Source organism: Herpailurus yagouaroundi, unplaced genomic scaffold, assembly GCF_014898765.1.
Source record: "Herpailurus yagouaroundi ecotype Mexico unplaced genomic scaffold, PumYag 160, whole genome shotgun sequence".
NCBI lineage: Eukaryota > Metazoa > Chordata > Mammalia > Carnivora > Felidae > Herpailurus > Herpailurus yagouaroundi.
In genome coordinates this window covers 6207220-6218011 of record NW_024412401.1, presented here as the reverse complement: position 1 = coordinate 6218011, position 10792 = coordinate 6207220, and the positions used below count along the sequence as shown (strand labels likewise).

Here is a 10792-nt window from a genome sequence, read left to right as displayed (position 1 = left end):
TAAATGCATACACCCATACATATGTTGTTAAAAGTATAAAAATAGGGATAAAGGAACTGATGAACATCATGGTAGCAGATGTTTCCAGGGAAGGGTGGAAATAAGATTAGGAAAAAGATTCAAAGAGGACTTCACTGCTATTTATAATATTTAATTATTTCATAAGGGAAGAAGAAATGAGGCAAAACGTAATGCACATGAATTCTAAGTGGTAGGTGCATGATGTCTTTTATAGCATTACATATGCTATTGTCTTCTGTGGGGAAATAGGTTCTACTTACATAAATGGGTTAGAAAAAGGCCTAGGGTAGAAAGTCGCCACCACAGGGTGAACACACTTGAGGTTAGCTAGTGAGATATTGTAATGGGATCACAAATACTTTCTATCTGACTCTAATATACTATTGTACTTGGATCACAAACTCCACTTGCCCCTCCCAAGACCCTTTGCTTCTTATACACACAAGTTAATGATTACTGTCTTTTTTCTCCACGTTCACCATGTGGGTAATATCTTGTGAGCTCAATAAATACAGAGACACCTGTTCAGGGTTCTTCTCTCCTCCGGACATTAGCCTCTCTCGTATTCAATTGTGCATCTGCTCTCTTGCTGGATAAGAGAGAACTCCAGACTCATAGTCTGCAACAGTTTTTCTTTTCTGTATTTATAGCGCCCCCCCCCCAATTCAACACAAAGCACTATGATAGTAGCAGGTAACAAAATTTGGGGTGGACACTGGTTTTCCATTTTTCTGGTGTCAAAACAAGGAGTGGTGACAAGTCACAAGCATTTCAGGGAATCACATCAGAACTTGTCAGAGTCCATGTGGCCTTCTCTGTAGAGACTGGTGCCACATGCTTCCGGGAGTGCTACTGTGGAGAGTGCTCAAGAGCCATCTGCACACCGTGCATGTCAGTCCTAGAGAAGAGAGATGAGCGAGGCCCTCAGGTTTCCACTCTGCTGCCCAAGAGGAGTAAGACAGAAACATACCGTTCTGTCCAAATTCTTGAGAACTAGGCTACTATGGCTTGGAGTGGCTGGGATTCCCAAAAAAGTAATAAGGGTCTTAAACAGTTACAATATGTGATTAATGAAAAGGAAACACCAATCAGACAGCTCTCTTCTTAGGGCCCTGGGATGTTTACCCCATTAAACTATAAATACAAAACCTTCACTCTCATTCAAAGCCCTGCTTAATGGTAGATATAATCTAACTCATTTTTCCTTGACCAACTCACCTGCCTTTAAACACCTGCTGCACAAACTATTAAGGCAAGCACTCTATATCCCCTCACTGAGCTTGGCTCTGAGTTGCTGTCTCTGGCCCTCATAGAACATCTTCCTCACTTCTACAACCGGCTCTCTCAGCATCCTGAAGCCCTCTTCTAAAAAGTGGTCATAATTTAATCTCTCATGCAAACTTCTTGTACTCAATATAAAGGCTCCATAAGTATGTGCATTTTAAACTTTTTTTTTAATACAAGTGTCATATTCTTTAACATTGTACCCCTTCATTATATACTTAAGGTCATCAGATACTAGAATGTCAGTGATTTATAGTGGGATAAGAGTTTGGAACCGTATAGATGTTTCTAACTAATTATATGATCCTGGATAAGATGCTTCAACTGCCTGGACCTCAGTTTCCTCCCTGTTAAATGGGAGTAATAGTACCAGCCTCGTAGCAGAGTATATTACAGTCATGGTTTACACCTATTGTCCTGGTATACCATCAAGTCTGGCATTTATCCTATTGTTATTGTTTTCATTTTTAAACTATTCTTATTGGGGTGCTTGGGTGGCTCAGTCAGTTAAGCATCCTAATTCGGCTCAGGTCATGATCTCATGGTCTGTGGGTTCGAGCCCTGCATGGGGCTCTGAGCTGACAGCTCAGAGTTTGAAGCCTGCTTCAGATTCTACGTCTCCCTCTCTCTCTTTGTCCCTCCCCCACTTGTGCACACACACTCTCGCTCTCTCTTGCTGTCTCTCAAAAGTAAACATTTAAAACAATAAAATAAAATATTTTTATCAACACTTGCATTAAAGTAAAACCAAAATTGTTTAACTAGATTCCAGTTTCTTCTAATATTGCAGTAAACCACACTGTACTTCAAGTTTCTGCCATGGACTTATCTACTAATATGTGAGACACTTGTGCAGACAAGAGTTCTATTTTATTTATAATAATCCAAAACTGGAAACATCCCTGGAAACCTTTCCCATTAATAGGTGAAAAGTTAAACATATTGTGATATATCCACATGATGGAATATTCCTCAGTAATAAAAAGGAATGAAGTAATGACACACGTAACTAGGATGAGTCTTAAAATAATTATGCTGAATGAGAAACAAAAAGCATGCTGTAGGATTCCATTTTTATGAAACCCTAGAAAATGAAAACGAATCACTGGTTACAGAAAGCAGATCAATGTGGTTGCCTCGGGCAGAATGGGGGAAGGTGGGAGGGTCAACAGAGAGAGATTACAAAGGGGTACAAGGAAACTTCTAGGGGCTGATGAATATGTTTATTACCTTGATTGTGGTGATAATTTCACATGTGCACATGTGTCAAAATGTATCAACTCTATGCACATTCTTGAAACATGTGCAGTTTATTATATGTCAATTATACCTCGATAAGCCATTAAGAAAAGAGTTCTCACTGTAACATGGGGTTAAATCTAGAATCAACTAGTATCAACTGATGCTGTTTTCTAGATACTTTCCTGTCTTGACAGGAATTCTATTTCACTTACAAGGATGATATCGATGACACTCCCTAATGCCACTAGCTTCAGACACCTACCCCTGGTCTCAAATGGTGGTAAGAGTATTCTACACTGCTATTTCAGCCAACCAGCTGATACGCTAGTCAGCTGGGTTATGGTCCATGTGTTAGCCTGTGAAAGGCACAAAGTTGATAGTTCACCTGTCAGCTGAGGTGATGGGAAAAGGGGCGAAGTACAATTAGCTATTTATGAAATGTGTATAGGAAATAAAGGCTGAGCAGTCCCACTGGAGAGCAACTGAGTGTAGTCTGCATACTTTTGTTATGGTGGTTTCATCATTTATTGTAGTGAAAAGCTGCAGCTATTTAATTTTTTGGTAATGCTTTGTAATATTGCAATGAACCATTTGATAAAAGTGAGCTCAAAAAAAAAATGAAATAACATATATACAATGGAATACTACTTGGCAATGAGAAAGAATGAAATCATGCCATTTGCAGCAACATGGATGAAACTGGAGGTATTATCCTAAGTGAAATAAGTCAGTCAGAGAAAGACACATTCCATGTTTTTACTCCTATGTGGAACTTGAGAAACTTAACAGAAGACCAAGAGGGAAGGAAAGGGGAAAAAAATAGTTAGAGAGAGGGAGGGAGGCAAACCATAAGAGACTCTTAAATAGAGAGAACAAACTGAGGGTTGATGGAGGTGGGGGAGAGGAGAAAATGGGTGATGGGCATTGAGGAGGGCACTCGTTGGGATGAGCACTGGGTGTTGTATATAAGCTACAATCATGGGAATCTACCCCCAAACCAAGAGCACACCGTACACACTACATGTTAGCCAATTTGACAAAAAATTATATTTTTTTTAAAAAATGAAAATACATAGTAAGAAAAAAAGAAGTTCCATTTCAAAAGAGGATGGAAAACTGGAACAGAATGTTTGTAGACATTTACCATCCACGACGGGATCCATGATGAATCTTTGACCACATGAACACCAGAGACCTCAAGGTGCCTCAACAGTATCAAAATCTATTTGAAAAACTGATTATTTTCTGAAAATGGTGCCTGAAGATGATGGCATAGCATGTGCAGCTACATAAAGTATTTATGTATTGCTCTGTGATATATAACTTTGAAGCAAAATAGTTGTTCCTCTAATTTTTTCAATTCCAAGCTTTTTTTTTTATTTTTAAATGTTTATTTATTTTTTTTAAAGTTTTTTTTTCAACATTTATTTATTTTTGGGACAGAGAGAGACAGAGCATGAACGGGGGAGGGGCAGAGAGAGAGGGAGACACAGAATCGGAAGCAGGCTCCAGGCTCCGAGCCATCAGCCCAGAGCCCGACGCGGGGCTCGAACTCACGGACCGCGAGATCGTGACCTGGCTGAAGTCGGACGCTTAACCGACTGCGCCACCCAGGTGCCCCTGTTTATTTATTTTTGAGACAGACAGAGAGAGAGAGAGAGAGAGAGAGAGAGAGAGAGAAAATAAGTGGTGGAGGAGTAGAGAGAGGGAGACACAGAATCTGAAGCAGGCTCCTGGCTCTGAGCTGTCAGCACAGAACCCAACGTGGGGTTCAAACCTGTGAACCAGGAGACCATGACCTAGCCAAAGTCAGATGCTTAACCCACTGAGCTACCCAGATGCCCCCTCATTTCCAAGTTTTCTTGTGTACGTAAGAAAAGTGAAGCAATACAATGAACTGAATGCTTGTCTGACTGGCGTTGATTTGCAAACAGTTAAGTGATCACTGTCAAGGATGCTACAAAGAGAAGTCAGTTAAGTGAATGCCAATAATCATTTGACTCCTTATATACTTCGTGGGAAAGGAGCTTTGGGAGGTTTACTCTGTCTTCAGTGAAACAGCTGACAATAGTGTTGATTGCTATGTATGGAACAGTTAAAAAGTCAACATTAAAGACAAAAGTATTGGGGCGCCTGGGTGGCTCAGTTGGTTAAGCGTCGGACTTCAGCTCAGGTCACGATCTCACGGTCTGTGAGTTCCAGCCCCGCGTCAGACTCTGGGCTGATGGCTCAGAGCCTGGAGCCTGCTTCCGATTCTGTGTCTCCCTCTCTCTCTGCCCCTCCCCTGTTCATGCTCTGTCTCTCTCTGCCCCAAAAATAAAAATAAACGTTAAAAGAAAAATTAAAAAAAAATAAAGACAAAACTATTTATTTTCGTGATATAAGTACCAACACAAATTTAGTAGAATATAGCATACTGGAAAAAACAATGTTCTCACAAAATTAAAAAAACATGGAGCAGAAATATACTTGAAATAATTTAAAATTGTGCCCAAACTGTTATAGTCAACCAATCAAAATAGCCGTGATTTACAAAAATTACCAAGTGTAGTGTTAGTGTATGTATATGTGTGTGTCACAAGGACAATGTCTTGTATTTTTCAGTTACTTTAACTACTTTATATATACTCACACTAATATAGATATGTATATAAACCTACACACATATGTATATAGTCACGTATATAAAGTAACTAAAAACAAAACTTATATGTAACTATATATAATGTATATGTGTACAGTTTCATAGTTAAGTACATGTATGTATACACACAGGCACAAAGCAACTAGAAACAAACCTTTAGTGGCAAAGCCCATTTTGCTTACACATGCTTCTGTATGGCAGTATTGTTTTTCTCCTTGCCCTAAATCATTAATCAGATTCTAGAAAACTTGTAGAACAATTTCAAAAGTCAACCTTAGTGTCCTATAATTGACCTGTTTTTGTAAACAAATCCTCCAAATTTTATTGCATTCTGCTAAAACTCTATTAGAAACCTTTAATGAAGTAATCAAGGTATCAGTGAAATGTTGAGTTAGGTTTTTGAAACTTTTAACAAATTGCCATTCTAAAAGCAAAGCTTTTGAAGAGGAAAGACATTAAAGTTGGTTCCTAAGAAAGAAAGGAAGCAACTGAAATAATTAAATGAGAGCTCCTCAGATAGTGTGCAAGATTTAACTGAAATTCTCTAATTGCATTTTGTATTAGCTTCACTGGTAGGAAGAATCTTTGGATGGAAATTGCCATATTTAATCAGAAAATTTACATTAGATAGAATGAAAAAAGTTTAGAAAGCCCTCACATTTCACAGCATCTAAATTTAGCAAAATACTAAAAAGGATCACGGTGGCACAGAGTATTTGATGGATTTAGTTTTGTAAACATATTTGTGAAAGAAAAGTCTTCTAAATGGAGACTCAGAGGATAAGCTCATTTATGCTGAAATAATTATACATTTAATTATAAAAATATAAAATTGGGAATATTTGCTATTTATTAGAATGTTTTCTGACTTACCAGTTACCTGAGTACAAAATGACAAAAAATTGTTTCAGTTATTTTCATCAAAAACGTTAAGGTCTACAAAGAAGAGACATTTGACAAATATAATAGTTTGAAATATATTCATTAAAAATTCAAGCTGAGGGTTCTGCACTGTCAGCAGAGAGCCCAACACAGGACTTGAACCCACAAACTGTGAGATCATGACCTGAGCTGAAGTCGGAAGCTTAACTGAGCCACCCAGGTGCCCCAAGTTTCCAACTCTTGATTCCCGCTCAGGTCATGATCTCATGGTTTTGAGATCCAGCCCTGCCCACATGGAGCTCCATACTGAACATGAAGCCTGCTTGTGATTCTCTCTCTCTCTCTCTCTCTCTCTCTCTCTCTGCTCCTCTGCTGCTTGGGCTCTCTCTCTCAAAAGAAATAAGCATTTAAAAAAATAGAATCTTCAGAAGAATACAAAGGATATTTTATTAGAGAAAGAAATGTCAATGCAATATATGTGTGTATATATATATATATACACACACACACATAGTATATATTTATAATTATTTTATTTACATTTATAAATGAATATATCTATTTATATTTATATGTATACATAGATATATTTATAGATATATTTATTTATTTATATAGATAGAGACCTTGGATAACCATTCTACTATTCAGAGAATCAACATAAAGAAATCTTAAAATTTTAAGTTAATATGAAATAATGTGATTTTTATTTCTTGGAACTTTTAAAATACTTTTAAATCCCATATTTTATATATAATAAAGCCGATCTACTGATGAATACTTTTCAGAGAAGTCTATCATTTTACTATTTTCTGCCCACTTTCACTCACATAAGTTCATCTCCTTGAACATTAAGCTTTATAATCACCCTAGAAAGAATTTATGTCCAAAGCTTCCCAAGATACTTGACTCAATAACTGGTAACTGTTATTAACTGGACCATGTTGAGCTGGCTGTTAGCACAGTCCACTGGAACCAGTAGTTAATGAATTAGTGATGCTACTCCATTCCATTCTCCTCATTCACATACACACTGAGCTCATGTTTTAGTAGGAAGAATTATAAACACACATACAAGTTATCTGTGGTAGAAGCAAATTTTCTAAAGGACACCAATAAATTTTAGTGCACAAAAGTACAGATGAGAACCCATATTTATAGAACCATGATGGAGGTCTCTAAGGAATGACCTGAGGAACTCTCACACCATTTTCATATTCCTGGAATGGCTCAAAGAAAAAGGAGGCAAAATAAGTACACCTATGTCCAGATAAAACAGCCAAATAATTTAAACAAGTATCCTGCCACTACCCTCCCATGAGGTTCAGGGAAAGATTATTAAGAAAGACAGAAAGAAAGACAGAAAGACAGAAAGACAGAAAGACAGAAAGACAGAAAGACAGACAGAAAGACAGAAAGACAGAAAGACAGAAAGACAGAAAGAAAAAGAAAGAGAGAAAGAGAGAGAGAGAGAAAGAAAGAAAGAAAGAAAGAAAGAAAGAAAGAAAGAAAGAAAGAAATCTCTGCATTAACCCACGATGAGGTAAGAATGATCTTTTACCCCATCTCAAACCAATAGCAATACCTCTGAATTACCCAAAACCCAAGACTTTGAATATGTAGTCTAGGTGAAGTCCAGGCATAATATGTTAAGCTCTAAGAAATAAACCATCATAAGCTACTCAGTGAGCACTGTTCTTATAAACTCTTATATAAAGCACCTTATAATAAATAACCAAAGCTGACATTCAGATGCTATGTACTGTTGGTTAAAAAAAAACAAAAAAAAAAAAAACAAGTGAAATACTTCCATACCAGCTGGTGAAAAGGAATCCTTTATTGAGACTGCAAGCTACCTAATTATGTCACCCAGTGGCAGCCAGAGAGCAGGTAATGGACCTTGGAATGGGGCCAGCACAGATGTGGGTCACTTCCAGTGGCTGCTGAAATGCCCTAGAAGGTGGCAGCACAACGACATGTGTGCTTCAGTGTGTGTGAGGGGTTACCATGGGTGGGTTGCTAGCAACATTTTCTGTGGAGGTCAAAGTACAGACTTTTTTTTTCCAGGCCACGTGGCAAAGACTGGCTTCTAGGCCCACATCATCCAGTCATCTTTCAGTTGTAACAAGGCAACAGTGCCAGGCACCTAATTGACCACTGATTTAATGGGGATCTTGGAAGAGTTTGATGCAGTTTCCTGTGTCACAACAGAGTTCAGCTAAGACATCATTTACCAACCAGAAGATTACATTGATAATTTCTAAGCATCAACAAATAACTTGGATACTATTATACCAATTTGATGAATAAGTTGAGCTACACTTGGTAGACAATTTTATGATGTGTATTTATAATTTATCTAGAGGATACAACACAATTTTTTTACAGAAGTATAATTAACATACATTATTAGTTTCAAGTACACAACGTATTGATTCAATACTTCTGTACATTACTTAGTGCTCACCATGGTAAATGTAGTCACCATCTGCCGCCATACAACATTACTACAATACTGTTGACTGTATTCTCTATGCTATACTTTTGATTTCTGTGACTTCTTTTATAACTGGAAGTTTGTACCTCTTAATCCCCTTTACCTATTTCTCTTAACCCCCCCACCTCCCCGCAACCATGAGTCTCTGTATTTAAGAGTCATTTTTTGTTTGTTTCTTTGATGTCTTTTTTAGATTCCACATGTAAGTAAAATCATATGGTATTTGTCTTGGTCTGATTTATTTCACTTAGCATTATACCCTCTATGTCCATCCATGTTAAATTGCAGTGTGTGTGTGTGTGTGTGTGTGTGTGTGTGTGTGTGTATAACAGAATATTACTCAGCCACAAAAACGAATGAGATCTTGCGTTTGTGACAAGGCAAAATTTTTAAGCGCATGGTTCATTGTAATTAAGTATATTCACAATGTTGTGCAGCCATCATCACTGTTCATTTCCAGAACTTTTCCATCATCCCAAACAGAAACTCAGTACCCAATAAACAGTAACTCTCCATTCTTCTCGCCCCTTAGTAATTTATGATTTTCCATCTCTATGAATTTGCCTATTATGTACCTCATATAGGTTAGTGGAATCATACAATATGTGTAGGCAATATATTTTAAATAAACATAAATACTTAGGTATTACTATACGTATTATTCCTGACTCTATATTGAAATCTCAGGATCTTTGAAAAATGAGATCTGACATAAGCTGGTATTTTCCCTGTTGATGAGATAAATGTTGGAGATTGTATCAATGTATTGATTCTTTACTGAAATTGCATATAAAATTGTCTCTTCAATTAAGGAATGAATTACAAGTATTCAAAAAGTAGATTAATGCTTGAAGCCTTTTTAAGTAACACTTCCTAACTACAACACTGGCAATTTTGGTTTGGAATCAAACCATGAATTTCTATAACTACAAATTGACAATCACAGACTTTGAGAGTTTCCATTTTGCCCAATGAGATAAGGAGAAGAATGGGAAGATTTCCAAGAGACAACAGCTGTGAAATCACCTGCCTGTAATGTTTAAGCCAAGAGAAATACGCTTGGCTTCTTTCTTTTATGATACAAGGACATGTTGGCCGAAGAATTGCAACTTGAAAATGGAATAAAGAAATTCAATTGTTATCACTCCAAAAGGTCTGAAGTTGAAGCCAAAAATAATAACTCTTACTTAAAAAAAAAAAGAGGAATCAACATCAAAATCTAGAGCCACAGAAGAGATAATAATGGAACTATTTGTCAAGAAAATGTGAAAATGGCCAAAAGTAACGTGAGCAGAAGCAGTGCTGTCCTAAAGAACTTAAAGTGCACAGGTGACGCTTTTGAACAAAATGGGTTTGAGCTGTCATGGGTCCACTTACATGGATTTTTTTATAAACACAGTGAAATGCTGTAAATGTCTTTTCTCTTCCTTATGATATTCTTAGTCACTTTTTCTGGCTTAACTTATTGTAAGAATACAGTATATAATACATTTAACATACAAAATATGTGGTAATGGACTGCTTGTTATCAGTAAGGCTTTCAGTCATTAGTAATTAAGTTTGGGGGGAGTCAAAAGTTATATGCAGATATTTGACTATGGTGGGAAGGAGGCTAGTGCCCCAATCCCCACGTTGTTAAAGGGTCAACTATATACATAAAGTACCATTGTTCAGGCCATGGAAATCTAAGGACATGACAGGTTGCTATTTCTAATGCCACCTCCATCTTTTCCACACCCATCTTGCATCTCTAAATGCCTACCAGGCAGCTTCACTTGGATGCCTCCCAGCCAATTCCAATTCAACAAGCAAACAACGAAGCTTTTTATCGACCTGCCTCAAATAGGAATACAGGAAGAAAATCCAATCTCATGAAACTGCATTGCCACTCGCACAAGCTGTGCAGGTCAGAGTCATCAGCTGCTTCTCCCATTCTGTGTGGCCCTGAATTTAGTCTGCTACCAAATTCTATTCAAGGACTTTGTCTTTATCTCCATCCTACTGTCACAGCCTCTGCTCGAAACTTCATTTTCTCTCACCCAAATCCTTGGAATACTTAATCCAACCCATCTCCCCAGTTGATTTTTTCTCTTCCCGAATCCTTCCTCCATAATGGTCTAAGGGTTGAATCTTAAAAACAAATTAGATCATTTCATTATGCTCACACACACACACAAACACACACACACACACACACACACACACACACACACACACACACA

The 10792-nt window shown here is 37.4% G+C and overlaps 1 protein-coding gene across 7 annotated transcripts in view; it reads right to left on the bottom strand.

The window, feature by feature from the left end:
* The window catches only part of ADAMTSL1 (ADAMTS like 1), an 885520-nt gene that overhangs the window by 849024 nt on the left and 25704 nt on the right, over positions 1 to 10792 (bottom strand). The window lies entirely within an intron of this gene.